This window comes from Rhamphochromis sp. 'chilingali', assembly GCF_963969265.1.
Source record: "Rhamphochromis sp. 'chilingali' genome assembly, chromosome: 13".
In the NCBI taxonomy this organism is placed as follows: Eukaryota; Metazoa; Chordata; class Actinopteri; order Cichliformes; family Cichlidae; genus Rhamphochromis; species Rhamphochromis sp. 'chilingali'.
In genome coordinates, this window is record NC_137940.1 from 17016558 (window position 1) to 17038026 (window position 21469).

The window sequence follows — 21469 nt, forward strand, 5'->3', positions numbered from 1 at the left end:
CAAAAGTTACAGCGATTTATATGAAGTTGTTCAAAAACGCTTTATTTCGCCAAGACAATGCGTTTCTCACTGTTACATGCATTTGAATGGGAAACTCGCCTGAAACAAAGTATAGGTTTTCATTATGTGAATAATTTTAAAATCTTAGCTCAAACGGCTGAAAAACCTGTTCTGTTTGCCCAGCACGGGGATATTGAGTTCTATAAGATAAAGCCATAAACATGTTTGTCTGAGTCTTCTATCAAAAGTTACAGCGATTTATATGAAGTTGTACAAAAACGCTTTATTTCGCCAAGACAGTGTGTTTCTCACTGTTACATGCATTTGAATGGGAAACTCACCGGAGACAAAGTATAGGTTTTCATTATGTGAATAATTTTAAAATCTTAGCTCAAACGGCTGCAAAACCTGTTTGCCCAGCACGGGGATATTGAGTTCTATAAGATAAAGCCATAAACATGTTTGTCTGAGTCTTCTATCAAAAGTTACAGCGATTCATATGAAGTTGTACAAAAACGCTTTATTTCGCCAAGACAGTGTGTTTCTCACTGTTACATGCATTTGAATGGGAAACTCACCCGAGACAAAGTATAGGTTTTCATTATGTGAATAATTTTAAAATCTTAGCTCAAACGGCTGCAAAACCTGTTTGCCCAGCACGGGGATATTGAGTTCTATAAGATAAAGCCATAAACATGTTTGTCTGAGTCTTCTATCAAAAGTTACAGCGATTTATATGAAGTTGTACAAAAACGCTTTATTTCGCCAAGACAGTGTGTTTCTCACTGTTACATGCATTTGAATGGGAAACTCACCCGAGACAAAGTATAGGTTTTCATTATGTGAATAATTTTAAAATCTTAGCTCAAACGGCTGCAAATCCTGTTTGCCCAGCACGGGGACCTTGAGTTCTATAAGATAAAGCCATAAACATGTTTGTCCGAGTCTTCTATCAAAAGTTACAGCTATTTATATGAAGTTGTACAAAAACGCTTTATTTCGCCAAGACAGAGTGTTTCTCACTGTTACATGCATTTGAATGGGAAACTCACCCGAGACAAAGTATAGGTTTTCATTATGTGAATAATTTTAAAATCTTAGCTCAAACGGCTGCAAAACCTGTTTGCCCAGCACGGGGATATTGAGTTCTATAAGATAAAGCCATAAACATGTTTGTCTGAGTCTTCTATCAAAAGTTACAGCGATTCATATGAAGTTGTACAAAAACGCTTTATTTCGCCAAGACAGTGTGTTTCTCACTGTTACATGCATTTGAATGGGAAACTCACCCGAGACAAAGTATAGGTTTTCATTATGTGAATAATTTTAAAATCTTAGCTCAAACGGCTGCAAAACCTGTTTGCCCAGCACGGGGATATTGAGTTCTATAAGATAAAGCCATAAACATGTTTGTCTGAGTCTTCTATCAAAAGTTACAGCGATTTATATGAAGTTGTTCAAAAACGCTTTATTTCGCCAAGACAATGCGTTTCTCACTGTTACATGCATTTGAATGGGAAACTCGCCTGAAACAAAGTATAGGTTTTCATTATGTGAATAATTTTAAAATCTTAGCTCAAACGGCTGCAAAACCTGTTTGCCCAGCACGGGGATATTGAGTTCTATAAGATAAAGCCATAAACATGTTTGTCTGAGTCTTCTATCAAAAGTTACAGCGATTTATATGAAGTTGTTCAAAAACGCTTTATTTCGCCAAGACAATGCGTTTCTCACTGTTACATGCATTTGAATGGGAAACTCGCCTGAAACAAAGTATAGGTTTTCATTATGTGAATAATTTTAAAATCTTAGCTCAAACGGCTGCAAAACCTGTTCTGTTTGCTCAGCACGGGGATATTGAGTTCTATAAGATAAAGCCATAAACATGTTTGTCTGAGTCTTCTATCAAAAGTTACAGCGATTTATATGAAGTTGTACAAAAACGCTTTATTTCGCCAAGACAGTGTGTTTCTCACTGTTACATGCATTTGAATGGGAAACTCACCCGAGACAAAGTATAGGTTTTCATTATGTGAATAATTTTAAAATCTTAGCTCAAACGGCTGCAAAACCTGTTTGCCCAGCACGGGGATATTGAGTTCTATAAGATAAAGCCATAAACATGTTTGTCTGAGTCTTCTATCAAAAGTTACAGCGATTTATATGAAGTTGTACGAAAACGCTTTATTTCGCCAAGACAATGCGTTTCTCACTGTTACATGCATTTGAATGGGAAACTCGCCTGAAACAAAGTATAGGTTTTCATTATGTGAATAATTTTAAAATCTTAGCTCAAACGGCTGCAAAACCTGTTTGCCCAGCACGGGGATATTGAGTTCTATAAGATAAAGCCATAAACATGTTTGTCTGAGTCTTCTATCAAAAGTTACAGCGATTTATATGAAGTTGTTCAAAAACGCTTTATTTCGCCAAGACAATGCGTTTCTCACTGTTACATGCATTTGAATGGGAAACTCGCCTGAAACAAAGTATAGGTTTTCATTATGTGAATAATTTTAAAATCTTAGCTCAAACGGCTGCAAAATCTGTTTGCCCAGCACGGGGATATTGAGTTCTATAAGATAAAGCCATAAACATGTTTGTCTGAGTCTTCTATCAAAAGTTACAGCGATTTATATGAAGTTGTACAAAAACGCTTTATTTCGCCAAGACAGTGTGTTTCTCACTGTTACATGCATTTGAATGGGAAACTCGCCTGAGACAAAGTATAGGTTTTCATTATGTGAATAATTTTAAAATCTTAGCTCAAACGGCTGCAAAACCTGTTCTGTTTGCCCAGCACGGGGATATTGAGTTCTATAAGATAAAGCCATAAACATGTTTGTCTGAGTCTTCTATCAAAAGTTACAGCGATTTATATGAAGTGGTTCAAAAACGCTTTATTTCGCCAAGACAATGCGTTTCTCACTGTTACATGCATTTGAATGGGAAACTCGCCTGAAACAAAGTATAGGTTTTCATTATGTGAATAATTTTAAAATCTTAGCTCAAACGGCTGCAAAACCTGTTTGCCCAGCACGGGGATATTGAGTTCTATAAGATAAAGCCATAAACATGTTTGTCTGAGTCTTCTATCAAAAGTTACAGCGATTTATATGAAGTTGTACAAAAACGCTTTATTTCGCCAAGACAGTGTGTTTCTCACTGTTACATGCATTTGAATGGGAAACTCACCCGAGACAAAGTATAGGTTTTCATTATGTGAATAATTTTAAAATCTTAGCTCAAACGGCTGCAAAACCTGTTTGCCCAGCACGGGGATATTGAGTTCTATAAGATAAAGCCATAAACATGTTTGTCTGAGTCTTCTATCAAAAGTTACAGCGATTTATATGAAGTTGTACGAAAACGCTTTATTTCGCCAAGACAATGCGTTTCTCACTGTTACATGCATTTGAATGGGAAACTCGCCTGAAACAAAGTATAGGTTTTCATTATGTGAATAATTTTAAAATCTTAGCTCAAACGGCTGCAAAACCTGTTTGCCCAGCACGGGGATATTGAGTTCTATAAGATAAAGCCATAAACATGTTTGTCTGAGTCTTCTATCAAAAGTTACAGCGATTTATATGAAGTTGTTCAAAAACGCTTTATTTCGCCAAGACAATGCGTTTCTCACTGTTACATGCATTTGAATGGGAAACTCGCCTGAAACAAAGTATAGGTTTTCATTATGTGAATAATTTTAAAATCTTAGCTCAAACGGCTGCAAAATCTGTTTGCCCAGCACGGGGATATTGAGTTCTATAAGATAAAGCCATAAACATGTTTGTCTGAGTCTTCTATCAAAAGTTACAGCGATTTATATGAAGTTGTACAAAAACGCTTTATTTCGCCAAGACAGTGTGTTTCTCACTGTTACATGCATTTGAATGGGAAACTCGCCTGAGACAAAGTATAGGTTTTCATTATGTGAATAATTTTAAAATCTTAGCTCAAACGGCTGCAAAACCTGTTCTGTTTGCCCAGCACGGGGATATTGAGTTCTATAAGATAAAGCCATAAACATGTTTGTCTGAGTCTTCTATCAAAAGTTACAGCGATTTATATGAAGTGGTTCAAAAACGCTTTATTTCGCCAAGACAATGCGTTTCTCACTGTTACATGCATTTGAATGGGAAACTCGCCTGAAACAAAGTATAGGTTTTCATTATGTGAATAATTTTAAAATCTTAGCTCAAACGGCTGCAAAACCTGTTTGCCCAGCACGGGGATATTGAGTTCTATAAGATAAAGCCATAAACATGTTTGTCTGAGTCTTCTATCAAAAGTTACAGCGATTTATATGAAGTTGTTCAAAAACGCTTTATTTCGCCAAGACAATGTGTTTCTCACTGTTACATGCATTTGAATGGGAAACTCGCCTGAAACAAAGTATAGGTTTTCATTATGTGAATAATTTTAAAATCTTAGCTCAAACGGCTGCAAAACCTGTTCTGTTTGCCCAGCACGGGGATATTGAGTTCTATAAGATAAAGCCATAAACATGTTTGTCTGAGTCTTCTATCAAAAGTTACAGCGATTTATATGAAGTTGTACAAAAACGCTTTATTTCGCCAAGACAGTGTGTTTCTCACTGTTACATGCATTTGAATGGGAAACTCACCGGAGACAAAGTATAGGTTTTCATTATGTGAATAATTTTAAAATCTTAGCTCAAACGGCTGCAAAACCTGTTTGCCCAGCACGGGGATATTGAGTTCTATAAGATAAAGCCATAAACATGTTTGTCTGAGTCTTCTATCAAAAGTTACAGCGATTCATATGAAGTTGTACAAAAACGCTTTATTTCGCCAAGACAGTGTGTTTCTCACTGTTACATGCATTTGAATGGGAAACTCACCCGAGACAAAGTATAGGTTTTCATTATGTGAATAATTTTAAAATCTTAGCTCAAACGGCTGCAAAACCTGTTTGCCCAGCACGGGGATATTGAGTTCTATAAGATAAAGCCATAAACATGTTTGTCTGAGTCTTCTATCAAAAGTTACAGCGATTTATATGAAGTTGTTCAAAAACGCTTTATTTCGCCAAGACAATGCGTTTCTCACTGTTACATGCATTTGAATGGGAAACTCGCCTGAAACAAAGTATAGGTTTTCATTATGTGAATAATTTTAAAATCTTAGCTCAAACGGCTGCAAAACCTGTTTGCCCAGCACGGGGATATTGAGTTCTATAAGATAAAGCCATAAACATGTTTGTCTGAGTCTTCTATCAAAAGTTACAGCGATTTATATGAAGTTGTTCAAAAACGCTTTATTTCGCCAAGACAATGCGTTTCTCACTGTTACATGCATTTGAATGGGAAACTCGCCTGAAACAAAGTATAGGTTTTCATTATGTGAATAATTTTAAAATCTTAGCTCAAACGGCTGCAAAACCTGTTTGCCCAGCACGGGGATATTGAGTTCTATAAGATAAAGCCATAAACATGTTTGTCTGAGTCTTCTATCAAAAGTTACAGCGATTTATATGAAGTTGTTCAAAAACGCTTTATTTCGCCAAGACAATGCGTTTCTCACTGTTACATGCATTTGAATGGGAAACTCGCCTGAGACAAAGTATAGGTTTTCATTATGTGAATAATTTTAAAATCTTAGCTCAAACGGCTGCAAAACCTGTTTGCCCAGCACGGGGATATTGAGTTCTATAAGATAAAGCCACAAACATGTTTGTCTGAGTCTTCTATCAAAAGTTACAGCGATTTATATGAAGTTGTACAAAAACGCTTTATTTCGCCAAGACAGTGTGTTTCTCACTGTTACATGCATTTGAATGGGAAACTCACCCGAGACAAAGTATAGGTTTTCATTATGTGAATAATTTTAAAATCTTAGCTCAAACGGCTGCAAATCCTGTTTGCCCAGCACGGGGACCTTGAGTTCTATAAGATAAAGCCATAAACATGTTTGTCTGAGTCTTCTATCAAAAGTTACAGCGATTCATATGAAGTTGTACAAAAACGCTTTATTTCGCCAAGACAGTGTGTTTCTCACTGTTACATGCATTTGAATGGGAAACTCACCCGAGACAAAGTATAGGTTTTCATTATGTGAATAATTTTAAAATCTTAGCTCAAACGGCTGCAAAACCTGTTTGCCCAGCACGGGGATATTGAGTTCTATAAGATAAAGCCATAAACATGTTTGTCTGAGTCTTCTATCAAAAGTTACAGCGATTTATATGAAGTTGTTCAAAAACGCTTTATTTCGCCAAGACAATGCGTTTCTCACTGTTACATGCATTTGAATGGGAAACTCGCCTGAAACAAAGTATAGGTTTTCATTATGTGAATAATTTTAAAATCTTAGCTCAAACGGCTGCAAAACCTGTTTGCCCAGCACGGGGATATTGAGTTCTATAAGATAAAGCCATAAACATGTTTGTCTGAGTCTTCTATCAAAAGTTACAGCGATTTATATGAAGTTGTTCAAAAACGCTTTATTTCGCCAAGACAATGCGTTTCTCACTGTTACATGCATTTGAATGGGAAACTCGCCTGAAACAAAGTATAGGTTTTCATTATGTGAATAATTTTAAAATCTTAGCTCAAACGGCTGCAAAACCTGTTCTGTTTGCCCAGCACGGGGATATTGAGTTCTATAAGATAAAGCCATAAACATGTTTGTCTGAGTCTTCTATCAAAAGTTACAGCGATTTATATGAAGTTGTACAAAAACGCTTTATTTCGCCAAGACAGTGTGTTTCTCACTGTTACATGCATTTGAATGGGAAACTCACCCGAGACAAAGTATAGGTTTTCATTATGTGAATAATTTTAAAATCTTAGCTCAAACGGCTGCAAAACCTGTTTGCCCAGCACGGGGATATTGAGTTCTATAAGATAAAGCCATAAACATGTTTGTCTGAGTCTTCTATCAAAAGTTACAGCGATTTATATGAAGTTGTACGAAAACGCTTTATTTCGCCAAGACAATGCGTTTCTCACTGTTACATGCATTTGAATGGGAAACTCGCCTGAAACAAAGTATAGGTTTTCATTATGTGAATAATTTTAAAATCTTAGCTCAAACGGCTGCAAAACCTGTTTGCCCAGCACGGGGATATTGAGTTCTATAAGATAAAGCCATAAACATGTTTGTCTGAGTCTTCTATCAAAAGTTACAGCGATTTATATGAAGTTGTACAAAAACGCTTTATTTCGCCAAGACAATGCGTTTCTCACTGTTACATGCATTTGAATGGGAAACTCGCCTGAAACAAAGTATAGGTTTTCATTATGTGAATAATTTTAAAATCTTAGCTCAAACGGCTGCAAAATCTGTTTGCCCAGCACGGGGATATTGAGTTCTATAAGATAAAGCCATAAACATGTTTGTCTGAGTCTTCTATCAAAAGTTACAGCGATTTATATGAAGTTGTACGAAAACGCTTTATTTCGCCAAGACAATGCGTTTCTCACTGTTACATGCATTTGAATGGGAAACTCGCCTGAGACAAAGTATAGGTTTTCATTATGTGAATAATTTTAAAATCTTAGCTCAAACGGCTGCAAAACCTGTTCTGTTTGCCCAGCACGGGGATATTGAGTTCTATAAGATAAAGCCATAAACATGTTTGTCTGAGTCTTCTATCAAAAGTTACAGCGATTTATATGAAGTGGTTCAAAAACGCTTTATTTCGCCAAGACAATGCGTTTCTCACTGTTACATGCATTTGAATGGGAAACTCGCCTGAAACAAAGTATAGGTTTTCATTATGTGAATAATTTTAAAATCTTAGCTCAAACGGCTGCAAAACCTGTTCTGTTTGCCCAGCACTGGGATATTGAGTTCTATAAGATAAAGCCATAAACATGTTTGTCTGAGTCTTCTATCAAAAGTTACAGCGATTTATATGAAGTGGTTCAAAAACGCTTTATTTCGCCAAGACAGTGTATTTCTCACTGTTACATGCATTTGAATGGGAAACTCGCCTGAAACAAAGTATAGGTTTTCATTATGTGAATAATTTTAAAATCTTAGCTCAAACGGCTGCAAAACCTGTTCTGTTTGCCCAGCACTGGGATATTGAGTTCTATAAGATAAAGCCATAAACATGTTTGTCTGAGTCTTCTATCAAAAGCTACAGCGATTTATATGAAGTGGTTGAAAAACGCTTTATTTCGCCAAGACAGTGTATTTCTCACTGTTACATGCATTTGAATGGGAAACTCGCCTGAAACAAAGTATAGGTTTTCATTATGTGAATAATTTTAAAATCTTAGCTCAAACGGCTGCAAAACCTGTTTGCCCAGCACGGGGATATTGAGTTCTATAAGATAAAGCCATAAACATGTTTGTCTGAGTCTTCTATCAAAAGTTACAGCGATTTATATGAAGTGGTTCAAAAACGCTTTATTTCGCCAAGACAGTGTATTTCTCACTGTTACATGCATTTGAATGGGAAACTCGCCTGAAACAAAGTATAGGTTTTCATTATGTGAATAATTTTAAAATCTTAGCTCAAACGGCTGCAAAACCTGTTCTGTTTGCCCAGCACTGGGATATTGAGTTCTATAAGATAAAGCCATAAACATGTTTGTCTGAGTCTTCTATCAAAAGCTACAGCGATTTATATGAAGTGGTTGAAAAACGCTTTATTTCGCCAAGACAGTGTATTTCTCACTGTTACATGCATTTGAATGGGAAACTCGCCTGAAACAAAGTATAGGTTTTCATTATGTGAATAATTTTAAAATCTTAGCTCAAACGGCTGCAAAACCTGTTTGCCCAGCACGGGGATATTGAGTTCTATAAGATAAAGCCATAAACATGTTTGTCTGAGTCTTCTATCAAAAGTTACAGCGATTTATATGAAGTTGTTCAAAAACGCTTTATTTCGCCAAGACAATGCGTTTCTCACTGTTACATGCATTTGAATGGGAAACTCGCCTGAAACAAAGTATAGGTTTTCATTATGTGAATAATTTTAAAATCTTAGCTCAAACGGCTGCAAAACCTGTTTGCCCAGCACGGGGATATTGAGTTCTATAAGATAAAGCCATAAACATGTTTGTCTGAGTCTTCTATCAAAAGTTACAGCGATTTATATGAAGTTGTTCAAAAACGCTTTATTTCGCCAAGACAATGCGTTTCTCACTGTTACATGCATTTGAATGGGAAACTCGCCTGAAACAAAGTATAGGTTTTCATTATGTGAATAATTTTAAAATCTTAGCTCAAACGGCTGCAAAACCTGTTCTGTTTGCCCAGCACGGGGATATTGAGTTCTATAAGATAAAGCCATAAACATGTTTGTCTGAGTCTTCTATCAAAAGTTACAGCGATTTATATGAAGTTGTACAAAAACGCTTTATTTCGCCAAGACAGTGTGTTTCTCACTGTTACATGCATTTGAATGGGAAACTCACCCGAGACAAAGTATAGGTTTTCATTATGTGAATAATTTTAAAATCTTAGCTCAAACGGCTGCAAAACCTGTTTGCCCAGCACGGGGATATTGAGTTCTATAAAATAAAGCCATAAACATGTTTGTCTGAGTCTTCTATCAAAAGTTACAGCGATTTATATGAAGTTGTACGAAAACGCTTTATTTCGCCAAGACAATGCGTTTCTCACTGTTACATGCATTTGAATGGGAAACTCGCCTGAAACAAAGTATAGGTTTTCATTATGTGAATAATTTTAAAATCTTAGCTCAAACGGCTGCAAAACCTGTTCTGTTTGCCCAGCACGGGGATATTGAGTTCTATAAGATAAAGCCATAAACATGTTTGTCTGAGTCTTCTATCAAAAGTTACAGCGATTTATATGAAGTTGTACGAAAACGCTTTATTTCGCCAAGACAATGCGTTTCTCACTGTTACATGCATTTGAATGGGAAACTCGCCTGAAACAAAGTATAGGTTTTCATTATGTGAATAATTTTAAAATCTTAGCTCAAACGGCTGCAAAATCTGTTTGCCCAGCACGGGGATATTGAGTTCTATAAGATAAAGCCATAAACATGTTTGTCTGAGTCTTCTATCAAAAGTTACAGCGATTTATATGAAGTTGTTCAAAAACGCTTTATTTCGCCAAGACAATGCGTTTCTCACTGTTACATGCATTTGAATGGGAAACTCGCCTGAAACAAAGTATAGGTTTTCATTATGTGAATAATTTTAAAATCTTAGCTCAAACGGCTGCAAAACCTGTTCTGTTTGCCCAGCACGGGGATATTGAGTTCTATAAGATAAAGCCATAAACATGTTTGTCTGAGTCTTCTATCAAAAGTTACAGCGATTTATATGAAGTTGTACGAAAACGCTTTATTTCGCCAAGACAATGCGTTTCTCACTGTTACATGCATTTGAATGGGAAACTCGCCTGAAACAAAGTATAGGTTTTCATTATGTGAATAATTTTAAAATCTTAGCTCAAACGGCTGCAAAACCTGTTTGCCCAGCACGGGGATATTGAGTTCTATAAGATAAAGCCATAAACATGTTTGTCTGAGTCTTCTATCAAAAGTTACAGCGATTTATATGAAGTTGTTCAAAAACGCTTTATTTCGCCAAGACAATGCGTTTCTCACTGTTACATGCATTTGAATGGGAAACTCGCCTGAAACAAAGTATAGGTTTTCATTATGTGAATAATTTTAAAATCTTAGCTCAAACGGCTGCAAAACCTGTTTGCCCAGCACGGGGATATTGAGTTCTATAAGATAAAGCCATAAACATGTTTGTCTGAGTCTTCTATCAAAAGTTACAGCGATTTATATGAAGTTGTACAAAAACGCTTTATTTCGCCAAGACAGTGTGTTTCTCACTGTTACATGCATTTGAATGGGAAACTCGCCTGAGACAAAGTATAGGTTTTCATTATGTGAATAATTTTAAAATCTTAGCTCAAACGGCTGCAAAACCTGTTTGCCCAGCACGGGGATATTGAGTTCTATAAGATAAAGCCATAAACATGTTTGTCTGAGTCTTCTATCAAAAGTTACAGCGATTTATATGAAGTTGTTCAAAAACGCTTTATTTCGCCAAGACAATGCGTTTCTCACTGTTACATGCATTTGAATGGGAAACTCGCCTGAAACAAAGTATAGGTTTTCATTATGTGAATAATTTTAAAATCTTAGCTCAAACGGCTGCAAAACCTGTTCTGTTTGCCCAGCACGGGGATATTGAGTTCTATAAGATAAAGCCATAAACATGTTTGTCTGAGTCTTCTATCAAAAGTTACAGCGATTTATATGAAGTTGTACGAAAACGCTTTATTTCGCCAAGACAATGCGTTTCTCACTGTTACATGCATTTGAATGGGAAACTCGCCTGAAACAAAGTATAGGTTTTCATTATGTGAATAATTTTAAAATCTTAGCTCAAACGGCTGCAAAACCTGTTTGCCCAGCACGGGGATATTGAGTTCTATAAGATAAAGCCATAAACATGTTTGTCTGAGTCTTCTATCAAAAGTTACAGCGATTTATATGAAGTTGTTCAAAAACGCTTTATTTCGCCAAGACAATGCGTTTCTCACTGTTACATGCATTTGAATGGGAAACTCGCCTGAAACAAAGTATAGGTTTTCATTATGTGAATAATTTTAAAATCTTAGCTCAAACGGCTGCAAAACCTGTTTGCCCAGCACGGGGATATTGAGTTCTATAAGATAAAGCCATAAACATGTTTGTCTGAGTCTTCTATCAAAAGTTACAGCGATTTATATGAAGTTGTACAAAAACGCTTTATTTCGCCAAGACAGTGTGTTTCTCACTGTTACATGCATTTGAATGGGAAACTCGCCTGAGACAAAGTATAGGTTTTCATTATGTGAATAATTTTAAAATCTTAGCTCAAACGGCTGCAAAACCTGTTTGCCCAGCACGGGGATATTGAGTTCTATAAGATAAAGCCATAAACATGTTTGTCTGAGTCTTCTATCAAAAGTTACAGCGATTTATATGAAGTTGTTCAAAAACGCTTTATTTCGCCAAGACAATGCGTTTCTCACTGTTACATGCATTTGAATGGGAAACTCGCCTGAAACAAAGTATAGGTTTTCATTATGTGAATAATTTTAAAATCTTAGCTCAAACGGCTGCAAAACCTGTTCTGTTTGCCCAGCACGGGGATATTGAGTTCTATAAGATAAAGCCATAAACATGTTTGTCTGAGTCTTCTATCAAAAGTTACAGCGATTTATATGAAGTTGTACAAAAACGCTTTATTTCGCCAAGACAGTGTGTTTCTCACTGTTACATGCATTTGAATGGGAAACTCACCCGAGACAAAGTATAGGTTTTCATTATGTGAATAATTTTAAAATCTTAGCTCAAACGGCTGCAAAACCTGTTTGCCCAGCACGGGGATATTGAGTTCTATAAGATAAAGCCCATAAACATGTTTGTCTGAGTCTTCTATCAAAAGTTACAGCGATTTATATGAAGTTGTACGAAAACGCTTTATTTCGCCAAGACAATGCGTTTCTCACTGTTACATGCATTTGAATGGGAAACTCGCCTGAAACAAAGTATAGGTTTTCATTATGTGAATAATTTTAAAATCTTAGCTCAAACGGCTGCAAAACCTGTTTGCCCAGCACGGGGATATTGAGTTCTATAAGATAAAGCCATAAACATGTTTGTCTGAGTCTTCTATCAAAAGTTACAGCGATTTATATGAAGTTGTACAAAAACGCTTTATTTCGCCAAGACAATGCGTTTCTCACTGTTACATGCATTTGAATGGGAAACTCGCCTGAAACAAAGTATAGGTTTTCATTATGTGAATAATTTTAAAATCTTAGCTCAAACGGCTGCAAAATCTGTTTGCCCAGCACGGGGATATTGAGTTCTATAAGATAAAGCCATAAACATGTTTGTCTGAGTCTTCTATCAAAAGTTACAGCGATTTATATGAAGTTGTACAAAAACGCTTTATTTCGCCAAGACAGTGTGTTTCTCACTGTTACATGCATTTGAATGGGAAACTCGCCTGAGACAAAGTATAGGTTTTCATTATGTGAATAATTTTAAAATCTTAGCTCAAACGGCTGCAAAACCTGTTCTGTTTGCCCAGCACGGGGATATTGAGTTCTATAAGATAAAGCCATAAACACGTTTGTCTGAGTCTTCTATCAAAAGTTACAGCGATTTATATGAAGTGGTTCAAAAACGCTTTATTTCGCCAAGACAATGCGTTTCTCACTGTTACATGCATTTGAATGGGAAACTCGCCTGAAACAAAGTATAGGTTTTCATTATGTGAATAATTTTAAAATCTTAGCTCAAACGGCTGCAAAACCTGTTCTGTTTGCCCAGCACTGGGATATTGAGTTCTATAAGATAAAGCCATAAACATGTTTGTCTGAGTCTTCTATCAAAAGTTACAGCGATTTATATGAAGTTGTTCAAAAACGCTTTATTTCGCCAAGACAATGCGTTTCTCACTGTTACATGCATTTGAATGGGAAACTCGCCTGAAACAAAGTATAGGTTTTCATTATGTGAATAATTTTAAAATCTTAGCTCAAACGGCTGCAAAACCTGTTTGCCCAGCACGGGGATATTGAGTTCTATAAGATAAAGCCATAAACATGTTTGTCTGAGTCTTCTATCAAAAGTTACAGCGATTTATATGAAGTTGTACAAAAACGCTTTATTTCGCCAAGACAGTGTGTTTCTCACTGTTACATGCATTTGAATGGGAAACTCGCCTGAGACAAAGTATAGGTTTTCATTATGTGAATAATTTTAAAATCTTAGCTCAAACGGCTGCAAAACCTGTTTGCCCAGCACGGGGATATTGAGTTCTATAAGATAAAGCCATAAACATGTTTGTCTGAGTCTTCTATCAAAAGTTACAGCGATTTATATGAAGTTGTTCAAAAACGCTTTATTTCGCCAAGACAATGCGTTTCTCACTGTTACATGCATTTGAATGGGAAACTCGCCTGAAACAAAGTATAGGTTTTCATTATGTGAATAATTTTAAAATCTTAGCTCAAACGGCTGCAAAACCTGTTCTGTTTGCCCAGCACGGGGATATTGAGTTCTATAAGATAAAGCCATAAACATGTTTGTCTGAGTCTTCTATCAAAAGTTACAGCGATTTATATGAAGTTGTACAAAAACGCTTTATTTCGCCAAGACAGTGTGTTTCTCACTGTTACATGCATTTGAATGGGAAACTCACCCGAGACAAAGTATAGGTTTTCATTATGTGAATAATTTTAAAATCTTAGCTCAAACGGCTGCAAAACCTGTTTGCCCAGCACGGGGATATTGAGTTCTATAAGATAAAGCCATAAACATGTTTGTCTGAGTCTTCTATCAAAAGTTACAGCGATTTATATGAAGTTGTACGAAAACGCTTTATTTCGCCAAGACAATGCGTTTCTCACTGTTACATGCATTTGAATGGGAAACTCGCCTGAAACAAAGTATAGGTTTTCATTATGTGAATAATTTTAAAATCTTAGCTCAAACGGCTGCAAAACCTGTTTGCCCAGCACGGGGATATTGAGTTCTATAAGATAAAGCCATAAACATGTTTGTCTGAGTCTTCTATCAAAAGTTACAGCGATTTATATGAAGTTGTACAAAAACGCTTTATTTCGCCAAGACAATGCGTTTCTCACTGTTACATGCATTTGAATGGGAAACTCGCCTGAAACAAAGTATAGGTTTTCATTATGTGAATAATTTTAAAATCTTAGCTCAAACGGCTGCAAAATCTGTTTGCCCAGCACGGGGATATTGAGTTCTATAAGATAAAGCCATAAACATGTTTGTCTGAGTCTTCTATCAAAAGTTACAGCGATTTATATGAAGTTGTACAAAAACGCTTTATTTCGCCAAGACAGTGTGTTTCTCACTGTTACATGCATTTGAATGGGAAACTCGCCTGAGACAAAGTATAGGTTTTCATTATGTGAATAATTTTAAAATCTTAGCTCAAACGGCTGCAAAACCTGTTCTGTTTGCCCAGCACGGGGATATTGAGTTCTATAAGATAAAGCCATAAACACGTTTGTCTGAGTCTTCTATCAAAAGTTACAGCGATTTATATGAAGTGGTTCAAAAACGCTTTATTTCGCCAAGACAATGCGTTTCTCACTGTTACATGCATTTGAATGGGAAACTCGCCTGAAACAAAGTATAGGTTTTCATTATGTGAATAATTTTAAAATCTTAGCTCAAACGGCTGCAAAACCTGTTCTGTTTGCCCAGCACTGGGATATTGAGTTCTATAAGATAAAGCCATAAACATGTTTGTCTGAGTCTTCTATCAAAAGTTACAGCGATTTATATGAAGTGGTTGAAAAACGCTTTATTTCGCCAAGACAGTGTATTTCTCACTGTTACATGCATTTGAATGGGAAACTCGCCTGAAACAAAGTATAGGTTTTCATTATGTGAATAATTTTAAAATCTTAGCTCAAACGGCTGCAAAACCTGTTTGCCCAGCACGGGGATATTGAGTTCTATAAGATAAAGCCATAAACATGTTTGTCTGAGTCTTCTATCAAAAGTTACAGCGATTTATATGAAGTTGTTCAAAAACGCTTTATTTCGCCAAGACAATGCGTTTCTCACTGTTACATGCATTTGAATGGGAAACTCGCCTGAAACAAAGTATAGGTTTTCATTATGTGAATAATTTTAAAATCTTAGCTCAAACGGCTGCAAAACCTGTTTGCCCAGCACGGGGATATTGAGTTCTATAAGATAAAGCCATAAACATGTTTGTCTGAGTCTTCTATCAAAAGTTACAGCGATTTATATGAAGTTGTTCAAAAACGCTTTATTTCGCCAAGACAATGCGTTTCTCACTGTTACATGCATTTGAATGGGAAACTCGCCTGAAACAAAGTATAGGTTTTCATTATGTGAATAATTTTAAAATCTTAGCTCAAACGGCTGCAAAACCTGTTCTGTTTGCCCAGCACGGGGATATTGAGTTCTATAAGATAAAGCCATAAACATGTTTGTCTGAGTCTTCTATCAAAAGTTACAGCGATTTATATGAAGTTGTACAAAAACGCTTTATTTCGCCAAGACAGTGTGTTTCTCACTGTTACATGCATTTGAATGGGAAACTCACCCGAGACAAAGTATAGGTTTTCATTATGTGAATAATTTTAAAATCTTAGCTCAAACGGCTGCAAAACCTGTTTGCCCAGCACGGGGATATTGAGTTCTATAAAATAAAGCCATAAACATGTTTGTCTGAGTCTTCTATCAAAAGTTACAGCGATTTATATGAAGTTGTACGAAAACGCTTTATTTCGCCAAGACAATGCGTTTCTCACTGTTACATGCATTTGAATGGGAAACTCGCCTGAAACAAAGTATAGGTTTTCATTATGTGAATAATTTTAAAATCTTAGCTCAAACGGCTGCAAAACCTGTTCTGTTTGCCCAGCACGGGGATATTGAGTTCTATAAGATAAAGCCATAAACATGTTTGTCTGAGTCTTCTATCAAAAGTTACAGCGATTTATATGAAGTTGTTCAAAAACGCTTTATTTCGCCAAGACAATGCGTTTCTCACTGTTACATGCATTTGAATGGGAAACTCGCCTGAAACAAAGTATAGGTTTTCATTATGTGAATAATTTTAAAATCTTAGCTCAAACGGCTGCAAAACCTGTTCTGTTTGCCCAGCACGGGGATATTGAGTTCTATAAGATAAAGCCATAAACATGTTTGTCTGAGTCTTCTATCAAAAGTTACAGCGATTTATATGAAGTTGTACGAAAACGCTTTATTTCGCCAAGACAATGCGTTTCTCACTGTTACATGCATTTGAATGGGAAACTCGCCTGAAACAAAGTATAGGTTTTCATTATGTGAATAATTTTAAAATCTTAGCTCAAACGGCTGCAAAACCTGTTTGCCCAGCACGGGGATATTGAGTTCTATAAGATAAAGCCATAAACATGTTTGTCTGAGTCTTCTATCAAAAGTTACAGCGATTTATATGAAGTTGTTCAAAAACGCTTTATTTCGCCAAGACAATGCGTTTCTCACTGTTACATGCATTTGAATGGGAAACTCGCCTGAAACAAAGTATAGGTTTTCATTATGTGAATAATTTTAAAATCTTAGCTCAAACGGCTGCAAAACCTGTTTGCCCAGCACGGGGATATTGAGTTCTATAAGATAAAGCCATAAACATGTTTGTCTGAGTCTTCTATCAAAAGTTACAGCGATTTATATGAAGTTGTACAAAAACGCTTTATTTCGCCAAGACAGTGTGTTTCTCACTGTTACATGCATTTGAATGGGAAACTCGCCTGAGACAAAGTATAGGTTTTCATTATGTGAATAATTTTAAAATCTTAGCTCAAACGGCTGCAAAACCTGTTTGCCCAGCACGGGGATATTGAGTTCTATAAGATAAAGCCATAAACATGTTTGTCTGAGTCTTCTATCAAAAGTTACAGCGATTTATATGAAGTTGTTCAAAAACGCTTTATTTCGCCAAGACAATGCGTTTCTCACTGTTACATGCATTTGAATGGGAAACTCGCCTGAAACAAAGTATAGGTTTTCATTATGTGAATAATTTTAAAATCTTAGCTCAAACGGCTGCAAAACCTGTTCTGTTTGCCCAGCACGGGGATATTGAGTTCTATAAGATAAAGCCATAAACATGTTTGTCTGAGTCTTCTATCAAAAGTTACAGCGATTTATATGAAGTTGTACAAAAACGCTTTATTTCGCCAAGACAGTGTGTTTCTCACTGTTACATGCATTTGAATGGGAAACTCACCCGAGACAAAGTATAGGTTTTCATTATGTGAATAATTTTAAAATCTTAGCTCAAACGGCTGCAAAACCTGTTTGCCCAGCACGGGGATATTGAGTTCTATAAGATAAAGCCATAAACATGTTTGTCTGAGTCTTCTATCAAAAGTTACAGCGATTTATATGAAGTTGTACGAAAACGCTTTATTTCGCCAAGACAATGCGTTTCTCACTGTTACATGCATTTGAATGGGAAACTCGCCTGAAACAAAGTATAGGTTTTCATTATGTGAATAATTTTAAAATCTTAGCTCAAACGGCTGCAAAACCTGTTTGCCCAGCACGGGGATATTGAGTTCTATAAGATAAAGCCATAAACATGTTTGTCTGAGTCTTCTATCAAAAGTTACAGCGATTTATATGAAGTGGTTGAAAAACGCTTTATTTCGCCAAGACAGTGCGTTTCTCACTGTTACATGCATTTGAATGGGAAACTCGCCTGAAACAAAGTATAGGTTTTATTATGTGAATAATTTTAAAATCTTAGCTCAAACGGCTGCAAAACCTGTTTGCCCAGCACGGGGATATTGAGTTCTATAAGATAAAGCCATAAACATGTTTGTCTGAGTCTTCTATCAAAAGTTACAGCGATTTATATGAAGTGGTTGAAAAACGCTTTATTTCGCCAAGACAATGCGTTTCTCACTGTTACATGCATTTGAATGGGAAACTCGCCTGAAACAAAGTATAGGTTTTCATTATGTGAATAATTTTAAAATCTTAGCTCAAACGGCTGCAAAACCTGTTTGCCCAGCACTGGGATATTGAGTTCTATAAGATAAAGCCATAAACATGTTTGTCTGAGTCTTCTATCAAAAGTTACAGCGATTTATATGAAGTTGTTCAAAAACGCTTTATTTCGCCAAGACAATGCGTTTCTCACTGTTACATGCATTTGAATGGGAAACTCGCCTGAAACAAAGTATAGGTTTTCATTATGTGAATAATTTTAAAATCTTAGCTCAAACGGCTGCAAAACCTGTTTGCCCAGCACGGGGATATTGAGTTCTATAAGATAAAGCCATAAACATGTTTGTCTGAGTCTTCTATCAAAAGTTACAGCGATTTATATCAAGTGGTTGAAAAACGCTTTATTTCGCCAAGACAATGCGTTTCTCACTGTTACATGCATTTGAATGGGAAACTCGCCTGAAACAAAGTATAGGTTTTCATTATGTGAATAATTTTAAAATCTTAGCTCAAACGGCTGCAAAACCTGTTTGCCCAACACGGGGATATTGAGTTCTATAAGATAAAGCCATAAACATGTTTGTCTGAGTCTTCTATCAAAAGTTACAGCGATTTATATGAAGTTGTTCAAAAACGCTTTATTTCGCCAAGACAATGCTTTTCGCACTGTTACATGCATTTGAATGGGAAACTCGCCTGAAACAAAGTATAGGTTTTCATTATGTGAATAATTTTAAAATCTTAGCTCAAACGGCTGCAAAACCTGTTTGCCCAGCACGGGGATATTGAGTTCTATAAGATAAAGCCATAAACATGTTTGTCTGAGTCTTCTATCAAAAGTTACAGCGATTTATATGAAGTGGTTGAAAAACGCTTTATTTCGCCAAGACAGTGCGTTTCTCACTGTTACATGCATTTGAATGGGAAACTCGCCTGAAACAAAGTATAGGTTTTCATTATGTGAATAATTTTAAAATCTTAGCTCAAACGGCTGCAAAACCTGTTTGCCCAGCACGGGGATATTGAGTTCTATAAGATAAAGCCATAAACATGTTTGTCTGAGTCTTCTATCAAAAGTTACAGCGATTTATATGAAGTTGTTCAAAAACGCTTTATTTCGCCAAGACAATGCGTTTCTCACTGTTACATGCATTTGAATGGGAAACTCGCCTGAAACAAAGTATAGGTTTTCATTATGTGAATAATTTTAAAATCTTAGCTCAAACGGCTGCAAAACCTGTTCTGTTTGCCCAGCACGGGGATATTGAGTTCTATAAGATAAAGCCATAAACATGTTTGTCTGAGTCTTCTATCAAAAGTTACAGCGATTTATATGAAGTTGTACAAAAACGCTTTATTTCGCCAAGACAGTGTGTTTCTCACTGTTACATGCATTTGAATGGGAAACTCACCCGAGACAAAGTATAGGTTTTCATTATGTGAATAATTTTAAAATCTTAGCTCAAACGGCTGCAAAACCTGTTTGCCCAGCACGGGGATATTGAGTTCTATAAGATAAAGCCATAAACATGTTTGTCTGAGTCTTCTATCAAAAGTTACAGCGATTTATATGAAGTTGTACGAAAACGCTTTATTTCGCCAAGACAATGCGTTTCTCACTGTTACATGCATTTGAATGGGAAACTCGCCTGAAACAAAGTATAGGTTTTCATTATGTGAATAATTTTAAAATCTTAGCTCAAACGGCTGCAAAACCTGTTTGCCCAGCACGGGGATATTGAGTTCTATAAGATAAAGCCATAAACATGTTTGTCTGAGTCTTCTATCAAAAGTTACAGCGATTTATATGAAGTTGTACAAAAACGCTTTATTTCGCCAAGACAATGCGTTTCTCACTGTTACATGCATTTGAATGGGAAACTCGCCTGAAACAAAGTATAGGTTTTCATTATGTGAATAATTTTAAAATCTTAGCTCAAACGGCTGCAAAATCTGTTTGCCCAGCACGGGGATATTGAGTTCTATAAGATAAAGCCATAAACATGTTTGTCTGAGTCTTCTATCAAAAGTTACAGCGATTTATATGAAGTTGTACAAAAACGCTTTATTTCGCCAAGACAGTGTGTTTCTCACTGTTACATGCATTTGAATGGGAAACTCGCCTGAGACAAAGTATAGGTTTTCATTATGTGAATAATTTTAAAATCTTAGCTCAAACGGCTGCAAAACCTGTTCTGTTTGCCCAGCACGGGGATATTGAGTTCTATAAGATAAAGCCATAAACACGTTTGTCTGAGTCTTCTATCAAAAGTTACAGCGATTTATATGAAGTGGTTCAAAAACGCTTTATTTCGCCAAGACAATGCGTTTCTCACTGTTACATGCATTTGAATGGGAAACTCGCCTGAAACAAAGTATAGGTTTTCATTATGTGAATAATTTTAAAATCTTAGCTCAAACGGCTGCAAAACCTGTTCTGTTTGCCCAGCACTGGGATATTGAGTTCTATAAGATAAAGCCATAAACATGTTTGTCTGAGTCTTCTATCAAAAGTTACAGCGATTTATATGAAGTGGTTCAAAAACGCTTTATTTCGCCAAGACAATGCGTTTCTCACTGTTACATGCATTTGAATGGGAAACTCGCCTGAAACAAAGTATAGGTTTTCATTATGTGAATAATTTTAAAATCTTAGCTCAAACGGCTGCAAAACCTGTTCTGTTTGCCCAGCACTGGGATATTGAGTTCTATAAGATAAAGCCATAAACATGTTTGTCTGAGTCTTCTATCAAAAGTTACAGCGATTTATATGAAGTGGTTGAAAAACGCTTTATTTCGCCAAGACAGTGTATTTCTCACTGTTACATGCATTTGAATGGGAAACTCGCCTGAAACAAAGTATAGGTTTTCATTATGTGAATAATTTTAAAATCTTAGCTCAAACGGCTGCAAAACCTGTTTGCCCAGCACGGGGATATTGAGTTCTATAAGATAAAGCCATAAACATGTTTGTCTGAGTCTTCTA